A 24,468-nucleotide genomic window follows, 5' to 3' on the forward strand; every position below is an offset into this window, starting at 1 on the left:
AATACATATTTCGTTATATTGTTTTTAATTTTATCTATAAAAGAATGGAATAAATAAATATTGCTAATTTGTTAAATGATAATGGCTGATGTTATTTATTTGATCGCCGGACCGGAGTCGTTGGCAATATTTATACAATTTGTTGCATTCTATCCACCTTACAACAACACAGTAGAAATCGATCAATAGATAGCTCATTTAGTATGCTGAATAAACCTAGTACAGTCCTAGAGAATTCCGAGTACAACAATGCGTCCAAAGGAATCACATCCTCTCGTGTGTAGATATTCATAAAAGGTGTACACTATAGGTTCCTTTTTTTGACAGAAAAAGAAACTCATTTATAAATTCTTATTGTGTCCATATAAGCAATTATTAGGATGTAGTCGATTTGTTTAATTCCATATCGAAGCTGGTGGAAATCAATATGGCTGCCGAAGGCTTAAGATCGACGGAATAAATGAAACTGTGTGTTAAATTGAATATTTTCTGTACAATTACGAATAAATGTAGGAAAACACATCTTAAGGTAAGACTTATTTTTGCTTATATGATTGTATAAAGATCTAGTTAGGAAAACGGCATTGGGAGGAAATGTGTTAATAACGCTCATATTTTTGAAAAAAAATTCCACATGTGTATTTACATAAGAGGGGGGAAAGGATTCACAATGCCTCAATTTAATACATGGGTAATATGAACGTCGATGTTTATGTTCATGTCATTTTCATACATAGAAAACACGCTTGATCGCAATTAAAGTACTTATCTCAAACAATTGAAAATCGTAGTAATACTATATTTACGTTTGAAATATTCCCGTTTGGTGTTCCTTTTAATTTTTAACATTAGGATTAAGAAAAGCTTTATAAAATGATGAAATATAATTATAATTCTTACACAGAAGCAAATATCCCAAAAAGGCTTATATGTTTCTATGCTTTTTGTGGTACTTTGAAGATAATTTAACATGTTAAAGCTGGATTGAGGTTTACTCCATTTGAACATCAACTTGAAGAATTTAAAGCAAAATATTTTCCAAGTATTTTTTAATGCCAATTATTACTTTGTACTACAGACGATGTATATGAATAGGAGATCCATCGACTGATAAAATATGTGTTACACGTTTTAAAATGTGCAAAAGAATTATGGTTGATCGTTTTACGAATACACGTAGTTGCATATTCTTGAACCTTTTAATTTCCTGAATGCTTCATATTTGCTTCCATTAATTATTGAATTTGTTCTTTTAATACCAAACACAATGATTCATATAGTTTCCCTTAATATCATTTGTGACACGAACGGCACTTAATACTAAATATTTAATTTGCTATTGGAATTTTATTTCATAGGCTTATTCTATGAGTAATTAATCTGTGACTTTACCCATTCAATAATATATGTAGCAAGCAATCAATGGAAATAGCCTGGACTATTGACAGGCCAATATTTCCTTATTTTTTCATGTTCAGGAACATTCTATCGCGTTTATACAAACATCCAACCAAAATTGAGTTAGTATCAACTCACGTGGTACAGATCCCATGGGTTTCATATTTCTAATGTATTATATTATACAATACAGTAACAATAATTTACATATACATATATATTGGAGTCAAATTAGAGATATTCGATTTTCGTTGACGTATAAATCGATGCATCTCATATGACATAATTCAATGTTCGTAGCTTGTACTTAATATGATTGCCTATTGGCAAAACTAACAATGATGCCAATTTTGAAATTACTATAATATTTCAAAACTTAGACATGTTCGCAGCTGCGGTGTAGGTGTAATTATTTCTAGAAACTGACATAAAATTGCGGATTTGAGTCACGTTCTCATTATCTGATTTCATTTATCACTTTGTTGTACATCCATCATTTGGAATCTTTTGAAAGATTTTATCTATTTTTGAAGGGGATATTAATTTTTGTTAACATAAAAAGACGAAGACAATAATATTGATTAATCAATATGGACAAAATCTTTCTTACATGTATAAATCACTTATATTGAAGTTATAAGAATATAATGCTTTATAAGGAGGATTGTCTGTTTACCGACTGTTAGATATACATCATTCCATACTGCATGCCTGTGGTTTGAAGAAAGACTCTAGAACGACAACCGTCTGTCTTCTGAATGTAGGACATAAATTATCCCCCAATAGATGACTGTTGCTAGAAGGTCAAAAGCTCTATAATAGAGATAAACTTTTGTCTATTGAGTGTAAGATATAAATATTCTCTGACTGTACGGCTGTTGGTAGAAGTGAAGCTCTATAATGACAATCGTCTGTCTTCTGAGTGTGAGATATAAATCATCTCTGACTTGACGGCTACTGGTAGAAGAAACTTAAAGCTCTATAAGGACAATCTCCTGTCGAGTGTGTGCAAGATTTATATCATCTCCCTTGACTGTACGACTGTTTTTGGGAGTAAAGCTGTATATTAAAGGACAACCATCTGGTCTACTGGATGTTAGATATAAATCATCCGTGAATGCACGACTGTAGGTAGAAGTAAAGCTCTATAAGGACAATCGCCTGTTTACTGAGTGTTAGATATAAATCATCCCTGACTAGACGACAGTTGTCATAAGTAAAGCTCTATAAGGACTATATGAAAATTGTCTGTCTACTAATCATCAACTACTGCACAACTTTTGTCAGGAGTACAGCTCTATAATGATAATTGTCCGTCTACTAATCATCGGCAATTGTCTGGAGTAAAGCTCTGTCTACTAAAATAAATCATCAACTAGTACACGATTGTTGTCAGTAGAAAGATTAGTTAGCTCTACAGAGTGTGATATCTGAATCATCACTGATTGCGAGACGTTTCTTAGAAGTAAAACTCTAGAATTACAACTGCTTCCTAACTGGAGTGTCAGGTCTAAATCACCCTTACTGCACTACTGTTGTCAGAAGAAAAGCTGTATAAGGTTATTGTATATCCATTATCGAAAGGGAGCTTGACATACCAAAGAGATACTTTTTTAATTTTAAATATTGCCTTTTGATATCCGTTTTAGGTACAATGATATAATAAATCTATTAAAACAGAATCGTTCGTAGCAACAACATATAATTCATTTTTAAAGTTCTAGGATGGAATTTGAGAAGTCGCTATTTAAGTATTTTATATTTATTTATAGATCTTTTTCATAAAAATTTAATTGATTGAAATTATAAATATTTCAAAACAGCGGTTTTTTTTTCTATATTTAGTTTCACGAGCTCTTTACAACTGCGATAAAGTGATTAAAAGACAATACAACCAGTACAATCCGGTATAAAACCAATTATAATTTTCAGTAATATCCTAAATCCTACTAAAATAGCACACTCCAAAAATACTTCTAGCACAAATATGAAAAAACTAACTTCTACTTTTGCTATTCTGATTTGCAAAAGATTTAAATTATTTTTATAGCATCATAAAAATTCAAATCTCTACTGTATACTACTGTAAGCAAAGATTCAATTTTAATTTGTTCTTTTGGATTATACAGAAATTAAATTCGTACTGTTACATAATAGTTTAAGGGTTAATGGACGACATGTGATACGGTGATAAATACTCGATTAGTACACGATTATGGCAACCATAAAACTTTCAAATTTCAGTGTTCGTATTACGTAAATATGTTAAGCCCACTAATAGAAAGTTTACAAGAGAGAAGATAAGCAACTACAATGTATTTAAAGTTTCGCACATCATCAAAGCTCAACCTGTATTTGTGATTCAAACATGTCTACGTTGTTTAATATTGATCATGATATTAAACAATTTTTAAAATTCAGCCAAATTATTTAAAACTACGATGGAAAAGATAGAGATTGACGAAAAATACCATAAAAGGGCATTCAAACTTATAATTCGAAAATAAACCGACACTCCATGACAAAATACGAAACTAAAAAGAAAAAACAACAGTCTTCAGAACACAACATAAAAAACTAAAGACTGAGCAACACGTATCGAACAAAAAACTCGGGGTTAAGCTATGTAAAAAACGAGGCTTTGTTCGAAATTTATATACATGTGATTATCTTTCAAGTCTGTTGCTTAAAATGCAATGGTATGCATTATCTAGATATTCAGACGACAACATGTCAAATTAACATTGTAATACAATATTAGGTAGGTTTTGAGAATGCGGTGAATATGGACTGTCACTGTGAATACAGGTTATAATGGATAAGGCAGAAATTTTGTCTTGCGCAAAGGACACCTTCGGCTTCCTTAGAGAGTTGCCGATTGCTCTATGGCACATCAAAGCAAAAGGCTACATTGGAGAGTGTTTTAACATACATAGGGATCGTGGCAAAAAGAATCGACATTAACGTTCCTATTTCAACCGAACGAAGGTGCTTATTTATAAATCAGACACAAGACACAGCCAAATAGACATGTCAAATAGCAAAGATTTTTACACCAGGTCGATAGAAGCACAGAAAGGACCATATTTTCATACCACAATCAACCGTTGTAGTCTAAAGTTTATACAACAAGCTTTTTCGAGTAAATTATCAATACCAACTGTTGTCATATGATTCAATAGACCAGAATATTTATTACATAAATTACTACATTGCATTTTTATCATTGTCGACGTCAGTCATTGATTTACTGCCAAATATTTGGCTTTCCAACGAACCTTAAGTGGATCTTGAAAACATTTTCTACTATAAAATCTTAAATTGATGTAGCCATAACTTCTGTAATTGATTTTAAACCGTGACTGTTAAATGCATTTTGGAATAAACGCAAACGTTTGCTGCACTTGCAGAGCTTTTATACGGGTAAACGTGGATTTTCTCCAATCAGAATCATGACTGCAATCAGAGACTTGAAAAACGTTTTGCATTAGAATATAATATCATGGTTGAACTTGGTTCTAATCCAATGTGACACGTAACGCCTCTTTTTGGATAGTTTTATAAATTTAATTTAGAGTTAACGGTTAGGCTGAATGGGGTCATTAGCTACAAGAGCATTCCAAGTTTTCGGGATACTTCAACTTTTTTTAAAATTTGATTATTTTACGATAATTGCTTTAGAAAAGGAATAACAGAATTGTTATTGAAGAGTTTGGTCGCCAGTAGAACCTATTGACAAATTCGATTCTTCAAATGCAATATAAAATGTTATTCTCTAATTATATTGTCTTTGTTTTAATGCCTTTTGAAATAATAACATTTTATTAGTATCGTCTGGAGAATGAACATCTGAAATAGTTTGCTTTATGGTCAATAACAAATATGTTATTTTAAAAATTCAATGCGGTTTACGTCCTGGTGCCTTTTATCATTAATAATAGAATTTTGTTTACTGCATGATTTTAATTGCTAAAGTGTATGAAAAGTTCCCAAAAAAATTACAATGTCAAAAGACATGTTTGATTAGGTGTCATAGTATAAATCAAGCATGCATGTACTATGCATTGTTTTCAGTATACCCAAATAGCATAACTTTTATGTTTCAATGTAATTTCAAAACATGCACTTATTAATGGAAAGAGAAAGAAATATGGAAATTAATTATAATGGTCTGTTATTTCATATGTTAGTTTCATGTCACTGGTTTTGCATACAATATTATTTTAATATTATTATACCAGTCTTTGGTATAATAATTGAATATTCGTACTGTGGTCTAGAAAATAAAAGTAAATTAACTTTTATAAATGCTTTTGTGCGCTAATTATGCAGGCATTGGAAAAAAATGTCGTACAGTTTAAGATATTGATTACAAAAAAAAAACATAACTAAAAGCTGATGTATATAACTCCGTTCTAGCAGTGGGCTTATTAGCATGGCCTCCATGGGTACTCTGAAAAAAAATGACTTCATTCAGCCGTTTAACAGCTTTTACGATTTGACAAGCACCTTCGTTTCTGATGGTTTCTTATAATCTGAAACAAGAGTCAGGGTTGCAAAAATGTGTCCCAGCTATTGTTATTTAACAAATATTATCCAAATAAAGTAAACACCAGTGAGTACACCACCGATGGAAGAAAAGCGATGTTGTTAATCATGATGCGTGTGCTATGTTTGGGTACAACAAGAATGTGTCCACAGTACACGGATGCCCCACTCGCACTATCATTTTCTATGTTTAGAGTGCACCGTGAAATTGGAATAAATTCTCTAATTTGGCATTTAAATTAGAATGACGTTATCAAAGGGAACATGAACACTAAGTTTCAAGTTGATTAGACTTCTACTTTATCAAAAACTACCTTGACCAAAAACTTTAACCTAAAATTTGCACTAACATTTTCTATGTTCAGTGAACCGTAAAATTGGGGTCAAAACTCTAATTTGGCATTTAAATTAGAAAGATCATACCATAGGGCACATGTATACTAAGTTTCAAGTTGATTGGACTTCAACTTCATCAAAAACTACCTTGACCAAAAACTTTAACCTGAAGCGGGACAGACGGACGGACGAACGGAGGCACAGACCAGAAAACATAATGCCCCTCTACAATCGTAGGTGGGGCATAAAAATGCATATGATAGTGTTTCTCGTTTCTCCTTTTTAACACCGTTGTTTTTCCCGTTTGAATGGTTTTATACTAGTAATTTGGGGACCTTTATAGCTTGCTTTACGGTGTGAGCCAAGGCTCCGTGTTGAAGACCGTACTTTTACATATAATTGTTTACTTTTACAAACTGTGATTGAGAATTGCCTCATTGGCACTCACACCACATTTTCTTATATCTATACACCTCGCCAAAAGTTAAGCAACACCTAAATGTTTTTGCTTCTATTTTTGTTTTAAAGTTAAATTTGATACTGCTTTGATTCCATATATTTCGTAAATCTATTGTTAATCGACAGGTAGGAATTCAGGTACAAATTCTATTCCTAGGTACCTTAAAAAACAGGCTTTATAAAGCTACATACAAGTTTTATCGTTGCAAGTTTCGTGTAATGATATGTAACGGTTAATCGCAGACTAAATTGTGTCAATTCACGTGCCCGTAGACCAGTCAAAAGACCATTTCTGACTCGTAGGCATCGTCAATCTCCACATCAGTGGCCCCTTGGTCACTGCAATTGGATTTTGAGATAGTTGCGTTACGTCCATTGGTCTGACGAGAGAAGATTCCTCCAACATCATATTGATGAGCGCATGCGCGTATGGCGTCCTCGGAATAAAGCATATAGGAAACAGCACATTTATGGAAAATACAACGTTTGGTGGTAAGGTTTTGACATTTTGGAGATGCTTTTCATTTGACCGCAAAATGGACCTTTATGTTCTGGATGGGACTATGACGTGTCAAAAATATCGCGATAACATACCCGAGATATCGATGTGCCACATTTTGACTATCACAAACTAGACAAATATTCACTGACGATAATGCTAAGTCACACAGAGTATGGTTTCAGATTATTTACGCAAGGAGGTAACTGACACTATTATTCCTTGGCCACCCATGTCACCGAATATGAATCCCATTGAGCATGTCTGGGATGATATTGGTCGAAAAATCAACAACAGGATTCCTGCTAGTAAGAATTAACAGGAATTACGAGCAGCCTTGATTGAAGAATGGTAAAGAATTCCTGTTAGAACATTACGACGCTTAATTCAAAGCATGAGACGATGTGTAAATGAACTTGTCCGGAAGCGTGAAGTTTACACTCGCTAGTGACCTAAATTTTACTTTAATGTTTTCACAAATTGTCACTCTCGAGTTTTAAAAAGAATTTTGTGTATAGTGCAAAGCAAATTTTCAAAACACGTCAGTATAAGTTGAAACTTTATCTTGTATTTTATTTTGCCATTTTACAACCATTGCCCCAAAATAAAATGGTAGAAAATTCAATCATGAAAACAGTTCAAACTTGCACTTGTCAATCAATATGATATATGTTATCTTATGAAGACACATATTTGATTAATTGTACCGATATTTCGATAAGTTATGGATTCAGTAAAAAACATCCTGGAAATTTATCAGGTGTTGTTTAATTTTTGGCGAGGTGTATATATATGATAGACATGGAATGACCAGAAAATACTGTATATTTGTAGAGCCACTGCTAAAAAGGGATATTTTGAAATAAACCCGTTTGCATTTCACATTATTTTAAATCTTTGGTAGGTTTATTTTGATTTTACAAATTGTATGATAACAGGATTAAAATATTAGATGTTTACCTTTAATTGTATTTCATATAAATAAATCGTAGGGATGACAACTAACTAAAACGAAATCCAATTTTACTTGTGTTTATTTTATTCTAAACGTAGATTAATGTTAAATTAAACAGGTGTTACTGAAACACACTGGACAGTACAACAGACAACATAATCTTACAACATGATCAAGCAATAATGGAAAAACTGAAGAAAACAAAAACACCGTAAATAATGAAATTCCAAAATATATCTGCAAAACATCCAAAATTACGAGGACTAAACCACACATACATGAAACAACCATAGATCTACAAAAAAAATGGGCACAAGTTCGAGTTGAAATATATTTTGTTAACATTTAAATCAATGCATGATGTCAACGAAAAATATTGCACATCACTTTAACATTGATTGTTTTACAATTTTGCCGTTGCAAAAAAAAAACCAAGGCTTTTCCTTTGGTTATAAATGCTTTCAGTAAATGATTCAAAAATAAACTAGTGTCTTTATACCGTTTCCATATGTAAACATCATATCAACGTGCTTATGAAAGTTTTCAATAGAAATAGTTTATCCGGGATTGACTGCGATTCCTCAAGAATTTTCAAGATAAGCAAAAACAATAACAAATATTTATGAATTTAAAAGTCTTTGAGCTAATTTCCAATTTAATATGGTTAAAACTACACAAGTGACATATCATTATAATTACAACTAGAACACACCCGTGATATCGCGGGTCCGTGACTGAATTAAAGTATATAACTATGCGCAAGCCTTATTTTAGTATTAGTATTGTCATCTGATAAAGTCATGCCGATTATAAGATATACAGTTTTCTCTGCTTTCAAATCTTTCTGTTTGAACCCGTCGAACTGGAACTTATCAATTATTGGTAATATTAATTATTTGGAAAACAAAAGGTCCTGGAATGGAGTATTTTTCAATCAACAGCATTGTCCTATATTAGTTATAAATAAAGTTGAATTCTTTGATTCGCTGTGTTACGTCATGCCCGCTAACAAATTGAAAACTGTACCTATACGCCTTATTTTAAGTCCAGATTTTTAGTATTCGTATTGTTATCTTAGAAAGTCTTACTGATTAAAATACTACAATAGGTAACAATTTGACAATTTAGTAGTGTCAACCCTGTGATTATGACCCATGTATATAGCATATTAATGCTGAATACACCGTTTGTTGGTGCGCCGGCCAGATGCGGAACGTACAGATAAGGTAATGGGCCATTCCAGTTAATTTCTGACAGGTGGGGATGGATGGGGAGATTTTATTTTACACCTATCAGATAAAAACATCATGAAAACTACCTATCAGATCTATAAATTAAGACCTATCAGATGTAGAGTTTCTGTTCATATTGGGTGGATGGGCTTTCATGGGAAAAATTGACCTATCAGAATTTTTACTGCAAGGATTGTACCCATCCGAACTTTAAATCCAATACCAGGAAATGCATAATACGAAACTGTCGACATTCCAAGGCACCCCTAAGATATGAAATAGGTATTTTTTGTAACCCCTAAGATGTAATTATATTTAATTATTTACTGTTGCAAGACCCCTCAGAAATTGTTGAGTAAAGTGTACCTGTCAGATGAAAAAAACAAAAATTTCACCCCTAAGATGTATAAATTGTACACCCCTCAGAAAGGACCATCCATCCCCCATTATCAGATATTAACTGGAATGGCCCAATAGGTAACAGGTGAATATACTATTGGTATCGGTATCGGACTCGACCCGGAACGTCTTAATTATTGGCAACATTAATTACGTGGAAAACAAAAGGGCCTGGAGTGGTGTAATTTTTAATCTACACCTTTGTACTATATTAGTTATATATAAAGTTGAATTCTTTGATTCGTCGTTTTACGTGATGACGGCTGACAAATTGGACCTCGTAATTTTAGTATTATAGATTCACATTGAAAAAGTCGATAGGTAAAAAATAGATCAGTAATAAGACAATTGATTGAAAATGGAATGTAATCGATGGGTCTTTTTGTAAATTGATAATCTTTTTTGGAGGTAATTTGTGTAACTATAATATTTAAATTAAAAAAAAAAACATAATAAAGAAATGAGACATAAACTTTGTAAAATAACGACATTCTCTTATTATAAAAATGCAAAACTACATTTCTCAATTTATACCCGACTCGAGAACTTTTGATGCTTTACACAAACACAGTTCTACTATTTTCATATTCATTTTAGATGTATAAGGTTTATGAACCCTTCTGTGGCCTGTGAATTATGAACTTTTGGAACTGCGATAGTATCAAAACAGCAAATATAATTTAATAAAAATAGGCCACAGACTGGTTTATGTACACCTTCTGTAGCCATTTTTGTACGATTTTTTTAAACATTAATTGTATCAAAACTACAGATATAATAAATAATAGAGACAGGCCATTTTGAACATATACTAGGGGGAAACTTGATGCAAAGCATTATTATTTACTGTTGCATTGCATTTAATAGAAAAAGAGTACTTTGTGGAAAATAAATCAAGATTTTTATAGAAAATCCACAGCCTTTAATACAGAGATTTTTATTATAAAATTTGAAACATAGATTACTCACTTGCTTTTCTATGATGTGCTAGTGTTTATTTTTTGCAAAAGGTTCTAAACAACTTGTAAATTCCAAAATACCTCGTGCTGAGTCATTAAAGTCGAGCGCACCCTAAAAGGTATACTTGATTTGGTCTATATTTTTATTTGTTCTAACCAATAGCTACATTGATAAACTTGTTTTAAGGAAATCAATGCTAGCACTGCATGCAATAATCCTATATCTATTGGTCATTAAATTGCCAAATATGATAGAACAAGAATAAAGGCTGTGGATTTTCTATAAAGTTTCCATATGTTTAGCATTGAAGCAACACAAGGGTACATAATCCTTAAAGTACAAGGATATTTGTTATGAAATTTGAAACATAGTTTAATACGCAATTGTTTTTCTATGATCAGCTAGCGTTTATTTTTTATAAAAGGTCCTGAATAACCTTTAAATCCCAAAGCACCTCGTGCTGAGTCACTTAAGTCGAGCGCACCCTAGAAAGTGTACTTTAATTAGTCTATATTTATATTTATTTTAACCAATACCTACATTTATTATCTTGTTTTAAGGAAATCATTGCTAGCATTGCATGTGATAATCCTCTATATATCAAGTTTCGAATTGCCAAATGTGAGGGTACAAGGGAACGACTGTGGATTTTCTATAAAATGTCCATATGTTTAGCATTGGAGTAACACAAGGGTACATAATCTTATTAGTAATATAATTTAAAATACTGTCCATAAACAGACTAAATCACAGTTGAAAAGTATTTAACAAACATATTTGCTTTTTAACGACAATCGTTCATTTGTATCATGACTATGTTGGTTGGTTATGCCTTCTGGTCTACTGTCCAATATTTACAGTATTTTTTATTGTTGCATGACTATTTTGTCTGTTGTACTGTCCAGTATTTTCCCTGATTTCTATTATCCTTTGTATGAAGAACTATGAAATTGATTTACCTGTATTGCAATCCATTCCAATTGCAAATATTTTTATTAATACAGGAAACAAAAAACATATTTACAATATTTATAAATCTCTGCCTTTGATACAACAAAACATTTAGGGATTGTTCACATAACTTTAACCTTTTTAAAGGACATGGCAATGTCATTTGTGTTTACAGAGAAAAGTCAGAATCGATCATACCCATTGATGAGGATCATTTAGTCACGTGAGGATCATTTAGTCACGAATTTCACATTGATTGTTATGAAAAACGTGTGTGCAAATATTAATTCGTGTTAAATTTTTGGAAAGAAAGAAATATATCTATATAATTAAAAAATGTTAAAAATGTCAACAGAATTTAATATTGAAAAAGTCATGTAAAGTGTTAATTTTATATCGATTATATAAGAAAAAGGTACGGTACACCTACATGTATATATGATTTCTCTATGAATGTAAACAAAATCCATTGAAGACCCTTTTAGTCTACTAATCAGCAATTCGCATGGTTACTGCTTATAAATTGGAAATATCTGCAATATTTATTTAAGCTGATCTTATTATTAAAATTCTTTCTTTGCTTACTTCTTTTCTATGGGAGAATACGACTTGTTTAAGAATTGAATACACACACCACTTGAGCTTGTAGTTAGTAATTATCAGAATTCCTTTGCTGTTATATTCATGGAAGCTATATATGCCAAGACATGATATGTTTTGTTTAAGTATTGGAAAATTTAATAAATACTCTAATTCATCCTTCCCCCACATTTTTACTCGGATGGCCGTATCCTTTTATACATTTATCATATTATCACACATCATGAATTTCAGTAGTTCGATTAATTTACGCATTTTTAAGCATTTCATGTTGTAAACATTCCATATAAAATGGGATTGATTGCAGTTTACTCGATAATTGTTTTCTGCTTCTCATAAAATAGTCGACATTAATCCTAGGCTATTTCATCTACTTCGATGGCTTATCTGGTTAAAGAATTCCATCAGAGCATTACGTATTGGCTCGTTCCTGTATACAATATTCAGGTAGGCGTGCAATCAATAGACAAAAAGACAGGTTTATGAACACCGAAGGAAATTGTTTAGCTTGCTTTTTACAATGACTAATGCCTGGAAATGTTTCACCTTTGACTTACAGTAATTTCTGTAACCAATAAAATTCATATTGATCAGTCTGCAAAGAATATGACGCAATGGAAACAACAGGTTCGCAATAACTGTTCAAACTGATATTTAATTAAATAGTCAATAGAAATCAACACAGATACGCAGCACTAAACTATGTTGACAAAGATAAGAGAAAACCAATTGCTTATTGTTTTATACCCATGTCATCTATTTCCTGGTCCTAGGTAACCTAATCTGTCAATCTAAAAACAGCATTTAATCCATTAAATCTGACTGGCTCACGCGAACGTAGCAGTTGCTGTAAGTGGAATGGCCGGAACAACATAAAATATCAAAGTTAAAACACTAAAGAAAAAATACATATTGTTAAATACATGGACGAAATAGTAAATACAAATGTTATTATAATCTTTAATTTTCGGTTTCAAATAAACGTATTTTTCAAATTCTGTGTCTAACAATCTTTTTCTTTGAACACCATAGTTTTGAAATCGTACATCTCATCAATACATAGTCAATATATGTATCCAAATATCTGAAAGATTAAAAAACACACAAGTAAAATGAAAATTTTGATATAATTTATTGAAAATAAGATGCTTGTGACCTATAAATGTTTATGTTTCACACATTGTGACTTGGAAGAAGAACTGTCTTATTGGCACTCGTAACACATCTTCATATTTATATTATATATTTATTGTAATATCAGTCTGTGTGGTTAAGATTGTGCTTACAGTCAGTGCCTCGTGTAAAAATCATATATAAAGAATTGAAAACGTCATCTCTGTGACAACAATTACTGTAAGGAACATATTGATTACATATCGTTCAACGATACCGAACGTTTCACTTTACATTAACATTGACGTGACATTGGAGATTATGATCCTTTCTCATCTGACGTACAACTTTTGTCTGATTTATTACAGAAATGTCCACAAAAATCTTCGATCTTTGCAATTGTATCCATCTACTGTCCAAAACTGTAATATATAATTGTGTGTGTTTAGGAACAATCAATAACGTACGGTGATATGTTTTATCATTAATACATCAGAATACAGATATTAATTAATTAATCTATGTTCAGCGATGACTGTTTTAAGTAAATATATTTATTTGTTTTATAATAGATAGAAAAATATCAAAGTAAATTGAAAATCAATGCACCTGTATCAAATTAAACGGTAAATATAATAGTAAATCGGTCCGTTATTGTATTCTGTGTTCTGATCTGTTTAATTGGTCTTAATGGTCAACTAGAATTACTTCAACAAGTGTGCCATTAATATTTCCAAATAACATTCAAGTAAACATGTATTTTAAATTCAATGATTCCACGTGTAGTTTACCACAAACTTTGGCGATGTTTTGATGTTCCTGGATTATTTTTTTAATCTCGTGCCATGCATTTTTCACCACATACACTTTTATGTTCCTTTCTAATTCAGTGTCCTTCAATAACTTCTAAATTGTGTTTAGATCAGAATTGTGTAGCAGCCTTGCTTTTCCCTTCAGCAAATATCAATATTGTCAATTTATAACTAATAAGTATTAAAAATGACTATCTATTGATGGCAAGGGGATATAAGCTGCAAAAGTTAGGCCAATTGAATTTATTCGAATTGTTTACTTAATTTGATAAATACTTAAACTTATTATCAAGAACAACAGAAGTTCCATAGAAAACAATAGAGGTCTAGATTAATTTTGAAATATTAGTATTCCTGACTGGACGCCATCTGACCCATCAGAACTGTCGATGGACATGTGACACCAATATAAACAGACCTTAAGTCTGTGAGACAGACAGTAAAACTTAAAATAAAACAGATAGGCAAGCTTATACAACAGCATAAGGTAGATTTTCTTAGTTTAATATTATCTCATTTCATGAACAAAATGTTATATCCATTTCATACATATTCTATTTTTTCCCAATAATTAATTATCCGTAATGGTGTGTGCAAATAAAATGTATAAATACGTTCATTTAGAACGTAATTATATTTATGAATTACCAATTTTAAGCATCGTAATCCATATTTTATGTGGCAATACTCTTTTATAGTTCTTTTTGGATTATTCTGAACTTTCATACTATATATGTCATTTTGTTGACGTATTCATTCACCCTATCCACTGATCCGTCAGCCATATTGATTTTTTATCTAGATTATTGATGCGTTTGGAAGGATAGTATTTTTATGCTATTCATCAATGTCAATAAGTACTTATTTGTGATAACGAGAAATTCATGGACGATACAAGTTGTTCCATTTTCATTATATTGTCAGACGAAACAACAATTTGCACATTAGTGAAATTACAGCATAATTTTGGCCATTTTTATGTCCAGAACACATTAATATCCATTAGGCCAAAAGTCAATCTAACTGATGTTACGAGATTTCTAAACTAATATTGATTGTAACTACAAAATACACTTTATACTAGTGTTTGCATATTATTATTTTTTTGGAAGTACGTCTCTTTGCGATGAAACGTTAGAAATCTATAATTAATCGTTATTATAACAACCAAATTGAATGATCATTTGCAATTCTTGTATTTCATGTTAGTGTATTTTCATTTTTATTCTGTTTTGAGCACCAATGGTTTCAAAAGAATTTAGAATTCCCATATATACGCATAATTCAGTAAGGAGAAACGTGATCAGAAATACTTCCAAACCACTTAACAATTCGATGAAAATGCTGAATTCTTTCGGCACATATTAATGGTTGGAAGGGTTGTCTTTAATTTCTATAAATTCTTTTGAATGTATTTCTTCTAGTAAAACTATTTTGACTGTTTATGTTGCAGTCTTGTAATTGAAAGCGCCATAGGCTTACAAGCAAAGCAGCTCTTCTTCAAATATTTTTTATTGAACAATGCTACATGGAATTTTGTTTTAATGTACATTAAGACAGCATTAGATAATGTTATACTATGATTTTAGGCACCATGCCACGAAAAACAAGTTAATCTATCTCGAAGTAAAATCTTATTTTCTCCTTTCTTTTTGCTGTTTTTATCCGATCCCTCAATTAGACCAACATGTATTAACCAACATTTTCTCATTTTTCCTGTATTTCATTTCGCTCAATCATATCAAAATAAAATAAGTTATATATAATTGTTAGTGTCGTTATTATTTTTCGTTTTAAATTGTTTTACTTTTTTCATTTCGAAGTATTTAATAGCTGATTATTGGGAATGAGTTTTACTCTTTGTTGAAGGACTTCTCTTGAACTGAATTTTAATGTGCGTATTGTTATGCGTTTACTTTTCTACATTGGTTAGAGGTATAGGGGGAGGGTTGAGATCTCACAAACATGTTTAACCCCGCCGCATTTTTGCGCCTGTCCCAAGTCAGGAGCCTCTGGCCTTTGTTAGTCTTGTATTATTTTAATTTTAGTTTCTTGTGTACAATTTGGAAATTAGTATGGCGTTCATTATCACTGAACTAGTATATATTTGTTTAGGGGCCAGCTGAAGGACGCCTCTGGGTGCGGGAATTTCTCGCTACATTGAAGACCTGTTGGTGACCTTCTGCTGTTGTTTTTTATTTGGTCGGGTTGTTGTCTCTTTGACACATTCCCCATTTCCATTCTCAATTTTATCTATAGTTATCAAGGTACCAGGATTATAATTTAGTACGCCAGACGCGCGTCTCGTCTACATAAGACTCATCAGTGACGCTCATATCAAAATATTTATAAAGCCAAACAAGTACAAAGTTAAAGAGCATTGAGGATCAGAAATCTCCAAAAGTTATGCCAAATACAGCTAAGGTAATCTGTGCCTGGGATAAGAACATCCTTAGTTTTTTGAAAAATTCAAAGTTTTGTAACCAGGAAATTTATAAAAATGACCACATTATTGACATTCATGACAACACCGAAATGTTGACAAATGGGCTGGTGATGTTGATTTCTGTGTCATCTTGTTGTTTTTTTTTAGAGTTGTCTCATTGACACTCATACCACATGTACATCTTCCAATTTTATATGACATATTTGCAACTGGAAGTTTAACAGTCAACAATCAATCAATCATATAGTCTTATATTCCGATATAAGAAGTAACAACCCACATAGGAAGAAAAAACTACTCATGTAGAATTCAACCCACATGATTTATTATATGATAACTTATATTTTCATTTTATCTAAAAAGACAAATCCATTATTTTAATCTCTACGACAAGAATGTTATAAGATTGGATTATTCTTGAACGTAATACTTATGTAAGAGTTATATTGATTTCACTCACCAATCGGTTTACCACACGTCTATTACAATCATTCAATGATACATTTTATCTCATTATAGTCTGATCAATATCATACGATTACAGAGAAACAAGTTAATAATTCCCTTTTGTAATACATATACATTGGATCGTGGTTTTACTTCTTTTGGTCTCCTTTATGTTACTTGGTTCAGTATGGTCGTAAAATATTATAACCTGAAAATGTTTGGAGTAGTGAGTATGCGAATATATGAGTTAAATTGAGAATGGAAATTGGACGTGTGGCAAAGAGGCAACAACTCGCATTAAGAGCAGACATCAGCCTTGGAATATATGAGTATGCCCATGCAAAATGCGTGTAATATCTGGCTTGAAAAATTACCTTTAATATTACAAATTTTCTTTAGTATGGCGGACAGTTCGAGTTGTCATCTAAAATAGTTTCTAAAAACCGATTTAATTATTAAAATCATTACGACCGTCAAACAAGTGAGAGATTTATCTAGCTATAAAAAACCAAGTTCAATCCATCATTTTCTACATAAGAAGAAGCCTTTACCAAGTCTGGCATATGACAGTGGTTATATATTCGTTTGATGTGTTTGCACTTTTGATTATGTCATTTGATTGCGGACTTTCCGTTTTGAATTTTTTTCGGACTTCGCTATTTTTGTTATTTTACTTTTGGCCATCACTGTTAACTGATTCGTTTAATAAAGTTACGATAAAGATTCACAGAATTTTACTAGAAGTTGAAATGTAACATGAAGTAAACACATTAATACATGGGAGGCTCTACATGGTAATGATACAGTTGTCCTTACGAATGACGACTTGGAAAGATAACTTCAAGGCATTTCTAAACGGATTGCATTGAAGTCCCATTGATGGCATTCGGCTGTTGTCTGCTTTATGGTCGCGTTGTTGTCTCTTTGACACGTTCCCATTTCCATTTTCATTTTTATGTCCATCATTAAGACTACTATTTTACTAACAGACGAAAAAGTGAACAGGATTAAGACACTTTTACACTAACTGAGACAAGAACATTCAGATTAACTGAATTTTAAGACGAATTACGACAAGAAGGTGTGTCGCATATCATTGTTATTTTGCATAACTTTAGTACATTCAGTATATTGCGCAGGATTGAAAGTGAACTTGACCTTATGATTTTATATTTGATTTTGATGCGTGTACGTAATTTTTTAGTCATGTGTATTTATGAATGCTAAGGTGTCTCCGGAAATCATAACCAACACTCTTATATCATAAATCGATTAATATTCAAAATACATCAAATCCCTTTTCATCAGCCGTATCTATTCGTAATTGGCATGATAAATTTTGCCTAGTGCACAGTGTACTTTTTTCATAATGATTATGCACTGCCGCCCCTTTGTTTCTTAACTTGTTTAATAAACCAATATAGATAATATTTTGACCAATAAACTTAATTCCTACTTGCACCAGTACCACATACATGTATGTGTGATGGGCCTTTTTTATTGCTGTGATTTCTGTGATTGAAAGGGAGACATATGTATATACATGTATGGTTTGGTTCACTAAAAGAGTTCATCCTAGATCTGGATAGTAACTTTACAGACGTGACCGTCCGTATTTCAACCTGGTCAGAGAAAACAACTGAATTCATTAAGACATAGGTTCAGACAATACAAGATATATTAATGAAACCGTTTTTGTTATCTATGCTGGACAGTCTCAATGTCCTTAGAAATAATGGATGGGTCAAACACACCCAAATATATATGTTTTGATTTTTATCTGCCCAACGACTGATGTAAAACATTCAGTGTCATTTTCTTGAATTATGAATATATTTTCATTTCAGTCGCTTTATAGTTTCCGAAAAAGAAAGAGATTTTTTTGTATGTATAATCATCGATTCTTGATTGAATGCACACGATTTTCAGTATAAATTAAATTAGTTATCTTAACGTTAACGTAACCCTTTATCTATAAAGGTATATAATGTCAGATATCTGTTTGATCAATTGTCAATGAAATCAATCGTCTTTTTGTTAAATTTTGTTCATTCGTTTAAAGGATATTAAGTCTATGCTTTGTTCTAAAAGGCATTGGATATCAAAGTTTAGTGTTCAATTTCATATATTTAAAGTAGTTTAGCATATTCTTTTTCGTTCTATTTGTTCCAAAATATGTATGGACAAAAGGATTTTTTAATGATAGAATGCTCTGAATCGTATCTGAGCCACGACCTATTCTCTTTACACAATCATTTAACTTATTATTTATGAGTAATTAACCGTTATGTGTTGATTAACTACTCCAGATTTTGACTTTTATAGTCAAAATTTTTTATTTCATACGTACGATATATTGACGTAACTGGCTTACCCTTTCACAAAATAAGTTCAAGTTCAAACAGATGACTTCATACTGATATTAGTTTTGCTGGTGTACTATTTTTTGAAATTGTGAAAAAAAACTTGGAATACTCATTCTTTTCAATTGTTTGCAACACGGAAAAAAATATATAAAATTGTGTTTAAACAGGTATGTAAATTCGTATGCCTCAATTAAAGATAATGGTGCATCAAACATTTTTGACAGAATAATTCAATCAAAATGAATATTCTTTTATTAGCTTTGCATGTAAAAACCTCACAGATTTTAGGTCAATTGACAAATAGAGAGAACCGGTCCTAAAAATAGGCCGTTCTTCTGTTTCCTGTTATTCCCTGCAGATCAATTTTATGCTGAATAGACCATGTGTTTTCTCCTATCTATTTCAAAATGTCCAATTTTACAATTTTAAATTGTAAATAGAAAAACATTTATAAACCATTTAAATGGCAGAAAACACAAAAACTAAATATAGTTAACGTATTCGAATGGCATATTAGAAAACAAACCGTTTGACAATGACACAGAAGAAAACGCCTTGAGAACCAGTTACATTAAAATAAGCTGCAAGATAAATTTGGTTCATATTTGGGTGGTTTTTTTTTGTATACGCACTGCAATGAAATGTTCCTCGCTTAAAATGGATGTGAAATATTTTGGGGTGTTTTTTTTTAACATAATCAGAGACATGTCTTTTATAGTAAATTGGCAATTCTGGAGGTGGTTTATCTAAAACAACGGAGTACAAGATTTTGGTATCACTTTGAAATCGAATATTGGAACCGAATAATTCTTAAAATTAATCGAATACAATAGCGTCGGTGTGTTAAAATCAGCAATTAATTGTTCACGAAATACCTCATTTTCAATGCAGATCCTATTTAATTACCATTTCAAAAACGTAACCGAAGATAACGATATGTATTGCCTTCTACGTGTAATCACACAGCATCATTGTCTTTGTTTGAATAAAGCCATCAATATAATTTAATTTTGAAACGACAATTGTTTGCATATATCATACAATTCCTAAATGTAATATTTAGGAACAATATATATATAAATGTTTAAATAAATGGCTACCTGTTGTATCGCCTGACACAGAAACCATCCAGTGTACTGTAAGTCAGACTCAATGTCATGTTCGGCTGTTACGGTTACCTCCTACAATACTATTTAATTTAACCCTAAAATATCGTTTAGGAGTATGTCAGCAATCAATTATTGTTAAGCCAATTTCGGAATTCAATGTCAGTACATTCTCAAGAGGGATGAATGACAATTTCCTAACAGAAAATAAAACAAGAAAAATCAGCCTTTGTCCGAAATATACCACTATACCTAACATGTGTAATACTTTGAAAATGAAATACGATTTTTTTTTACGCTGTTTTGTAATATTTTGTTAAACGCTATATACCTATAATATTGAAATGCGAGATAAATGGCTTTGTTATAAAAAAAAAAAAAATCAGAAACAAAGTTCATGTTTCTGTTCCTTTTATGGTGCATCGAAATACAATTTAATGCTTTAAAACGAAAGGGACTATCCCTTATTTCCAGAGATATATATACACATAATTATATATAAAGTGCCTAGAAAATCAACCTAACGATGTTAGAGTAGATGTAATTCGTAACTTTCTCCCCGGCGCCGGGGCTGGAACCTGTACTTTTTATTTCTAACTTCTATATATATATGTCTCTGTTATATCCAATACAATACTTTTTTGCAAAATACAGAACTGAACTATAATAGAGTTAACAAAACTGTGCGAATACACAAATTAATCAATATATATTGATTTTTTCCTTATTTCCAAATCCGAGGGTGGATGACCTTTTCTTCATGTATATCCCAAGAGGAGTTCATCTTTTCAGAACCTTCGGAAGTAGTAGCAATCGATACTGACAGATAACGTATTTTCGCAACAGAAAAGCGGGATTATTTGCCTGTTTGTAATCTATTTATTCTTTAGAGATTTCACGAACTATATTATATAGATATAAATTGAGGGAGATACGTTAATGAAATAGCATCATAATGACACACAAAAATTAACAAGAATGACAAATCTAAGGGTCAACTATCGGTCTTCACAAATTGACAAAAGTTTATACAATATTCCCAAGCAATTTAAAAATAAATCTAATAGAAAATATCATAGTAATACCTTCACCACCATCAAATTTCTCCGAACGAACATTCTGGCTTGTGGAGGACTCGCAAACATGTTGTAGTATGATTATAGTCTACTTATTTTTTACTTCGACTTTTCAGTTTAAACCTCGGTAGGCAGCGCACAACTAAAAAAAAATTTTATAAAGAAAGCACTTAATTATTTATGTTATTTACAAAACATATACATGGAAATAAAAATATTCTATTTTATACACAACATATAAGAACAAGCAACAAATACTTAATACATTCAAAGATTGCTATCAGCTAACAAACGTTTTCTCAAAGTGCTGAACCTCCATATAGAATGCATGCTGTCATAAACTCTTATGTGGCGACAGTATTTCGGACCAAGGTAAATCAAATTCAAAATTCCAGCTGGCTAAGTTAGTATAAGTAGGCGCTAGAGAGTCTATGACATAGTAGTATCACCTTTACTATTTTATTACATTAAGTTTCAAATAACAGAAACTGCTAAATTATTCATTTTGCTATAATTGATAAATAACTTATTTCTTCCCTTTACTGTTATATTGTATTATGTAAGAATGTGAATATCATATTTTTTAATCAAGGTTGCTGTATCGATTCGAACAGGTAAATCAAATATAAAACAAGGCGGGGTTCGTTGTGTAACTGAATGGGACTTTTATATTTTAAATTATATAATGTCTGTCTGACCGTCAGTAATTTGTTACAGTTAACTACCTACTACCATGCCAAGTACTTGTATGATGTCTTTTTCCGAAAGAGAGCAGTTTATATCTTTTTTTTTCAAAGACCAAACGGTCACACCCGAATGCACCATTGTCTCAAAGTCAGTCAATAGTCGCACACTTATAATTAATATGTGAATGTAAAAAAATAAGATGACTTTTTATGTATAGCATCTGTTTTAGTGACGATTTGTTCAATTTAGAAAAAAATGTCCAGTTCATATGGATTGAAATAGTGAGAAAAAAAATAGTTCAAGCATAGCTTAAAGTGCATTTAAATGTTCGTTATAGACAATAGTACAGTCAACGCTGATTAATTGATTGATCGCAGGAACGGGGAAACCCTGGTTTTCTCCCGATCATTTTCTAAAAGAAAATGTATTATATATTGTTGAATGCATAATAATGATATTAAAAGATGGAGAGTTGTCTCATTGGCAATCACACCACATCTTCCTATATCTATATATAACTATATTAGGCTTTACTTTAATATACTGACGTTCCAAATGTCTAAGCATGTAAGCGTATTTTAGTGAAAGTGATGGACTTCTGGCTATCAAACTACACGTAAAAAGGGATGGACTTCTGGCTATCAAACTACACGTACAATCTAATAAATTTTGTGTGTTTCATCCAAGAAGCATCAAATCAATAGAGTTTTGTGTTTGATGTTATATATCATTTATGTTTGAATGTCAGTTCGCAGCTTTTGAAGCTGATTGCGTTGAATTATAACAAGTAATGACCCGGATCCTTTGGCAGATAACAATTTATATTATTTATTAGTATAAGAAAACAATTTTACTAATAGGTAATTATTGCTTTGTCTCTTTCCGAGATGTCATTATCAATATCTTTACACTTACAATCCTATAAACCGACAAAGATATCTAGTTTTAATATGGAGGTTATAATGCTTCATTAACTGTTGGTTTAGATCATATCACATATGCTCGGTTCTATAGTTACAGACAGCCATTGTAGATGGGATATTGATCGGAAAATACATAGCAATGTGTGTGTTTAACTTTTTTTAATCAGCATACAGTTATTAAAGTTTATCAAATGTGCATCAAAGAGGTTGCATGGGCAACAATGCATATATAATTCGTCTTGTAATATCCTCAGTATGTTAAATCCATGTTCGCAGAAAAAATGAATAGGTAAGGATGTTTTCTCCTTCATGTTGATCAAAAAAGGTTAAAATCAAGTATTTTGTTGTCACTGTTAGTTTCAATTGGGTCATTAAATGTTTTGTAGCGGGGAAAAAAGGTTTACCAGGTACACAGTGTAATGTGAGAGATACACCCTGTTTGTCTTCTTCAAATTATAGGTCAGTGAGGGTGTTTTCTTTCAGTTCAGTTTTTATTTTATTTACTATGTCATCTGATCAATAATTTACATCCAAGTATGTAATCGGATTTATCCTGTAATTAGGCAACCATTGTACAAATAACAGATAAATTCTTGTACAAATAAAATCTCCTCTTACTCCGCCTGTATATTGACCAAACGGTAATTGTGAATATTTCAGATTGTGTGAAAGTTATTTGTTGGGTCCTCTTCGCGGTCCGCGTTTGAACTATGTCTATTTACTTTCTTTGAAAAGTTAAAGAGAACTATTTGGATTTAAACAGCTAAACATTGAAGTGCTGGTTGTAAATTGCAGGATTAAAACAAAACATGTACATTGTCAAAAAAACAAAAATTAATTTATGCTCGCTTCGACACAGGGGAAAAGCTCGGCTAGTTTAGTTTTTCGTCCTGTTTTTAAAGCTCTTCCTAATAAAGTATGTATCAGCAATGCAGATACACGTTCATCATATTATTATATTTGCCGATTTAAACATATAAAGGATCTTAAATATGCTTGTATCAATCATTATCTACTCAATTACTGATAATTCAGATATCTAAGTGTGGTCTACAGCTTTTGGAGATTTTGCGATTTAGTTGTATTCTGTGACATGAATCCGTACACATAAAGGTCTAGTTGTCAAGTATCTCTCAATACAAACTTAGGATACGT

General features: G+C 31.6%; 1 protein-coding gene across 1 annotated transcript in view; it reads left to right on the top strand.

Moving 5' to 3' along the window:
- Window positions 1–225: 225 nt before the first annotated feature.
- Window positions 226–24,468, top strand: part of LOC134711964 (sodium channel protein para-like) — a 97,299-nt gene continuing 73,056 nt past the window's right edge. The window contains exon 1 of the mRNA XM_063573024.1: window positions 226–529. The gene's annotated coding sequence lies outside the window, so the exon portion shown is untranslated. The remainder of the gene's footprint in view (window positions 530–24,468) is intronic.

The sequence above is a fragment of the Mytilus trossulus genome, chromosome 3, assembly GCF_036588685.1.
Source record: "Mytilus trossulus isolate FHL-02 chromosome 3, PNRI_Mtr1.1.1.hap1, whole genome shotgun sequence".
Taxonomy (NCBI): Eukaryota; Metazoa; Mollusca; class Bivalvia; order Mytilida; family Mytilidae; genus Mytilus; species Mytilus trossulus.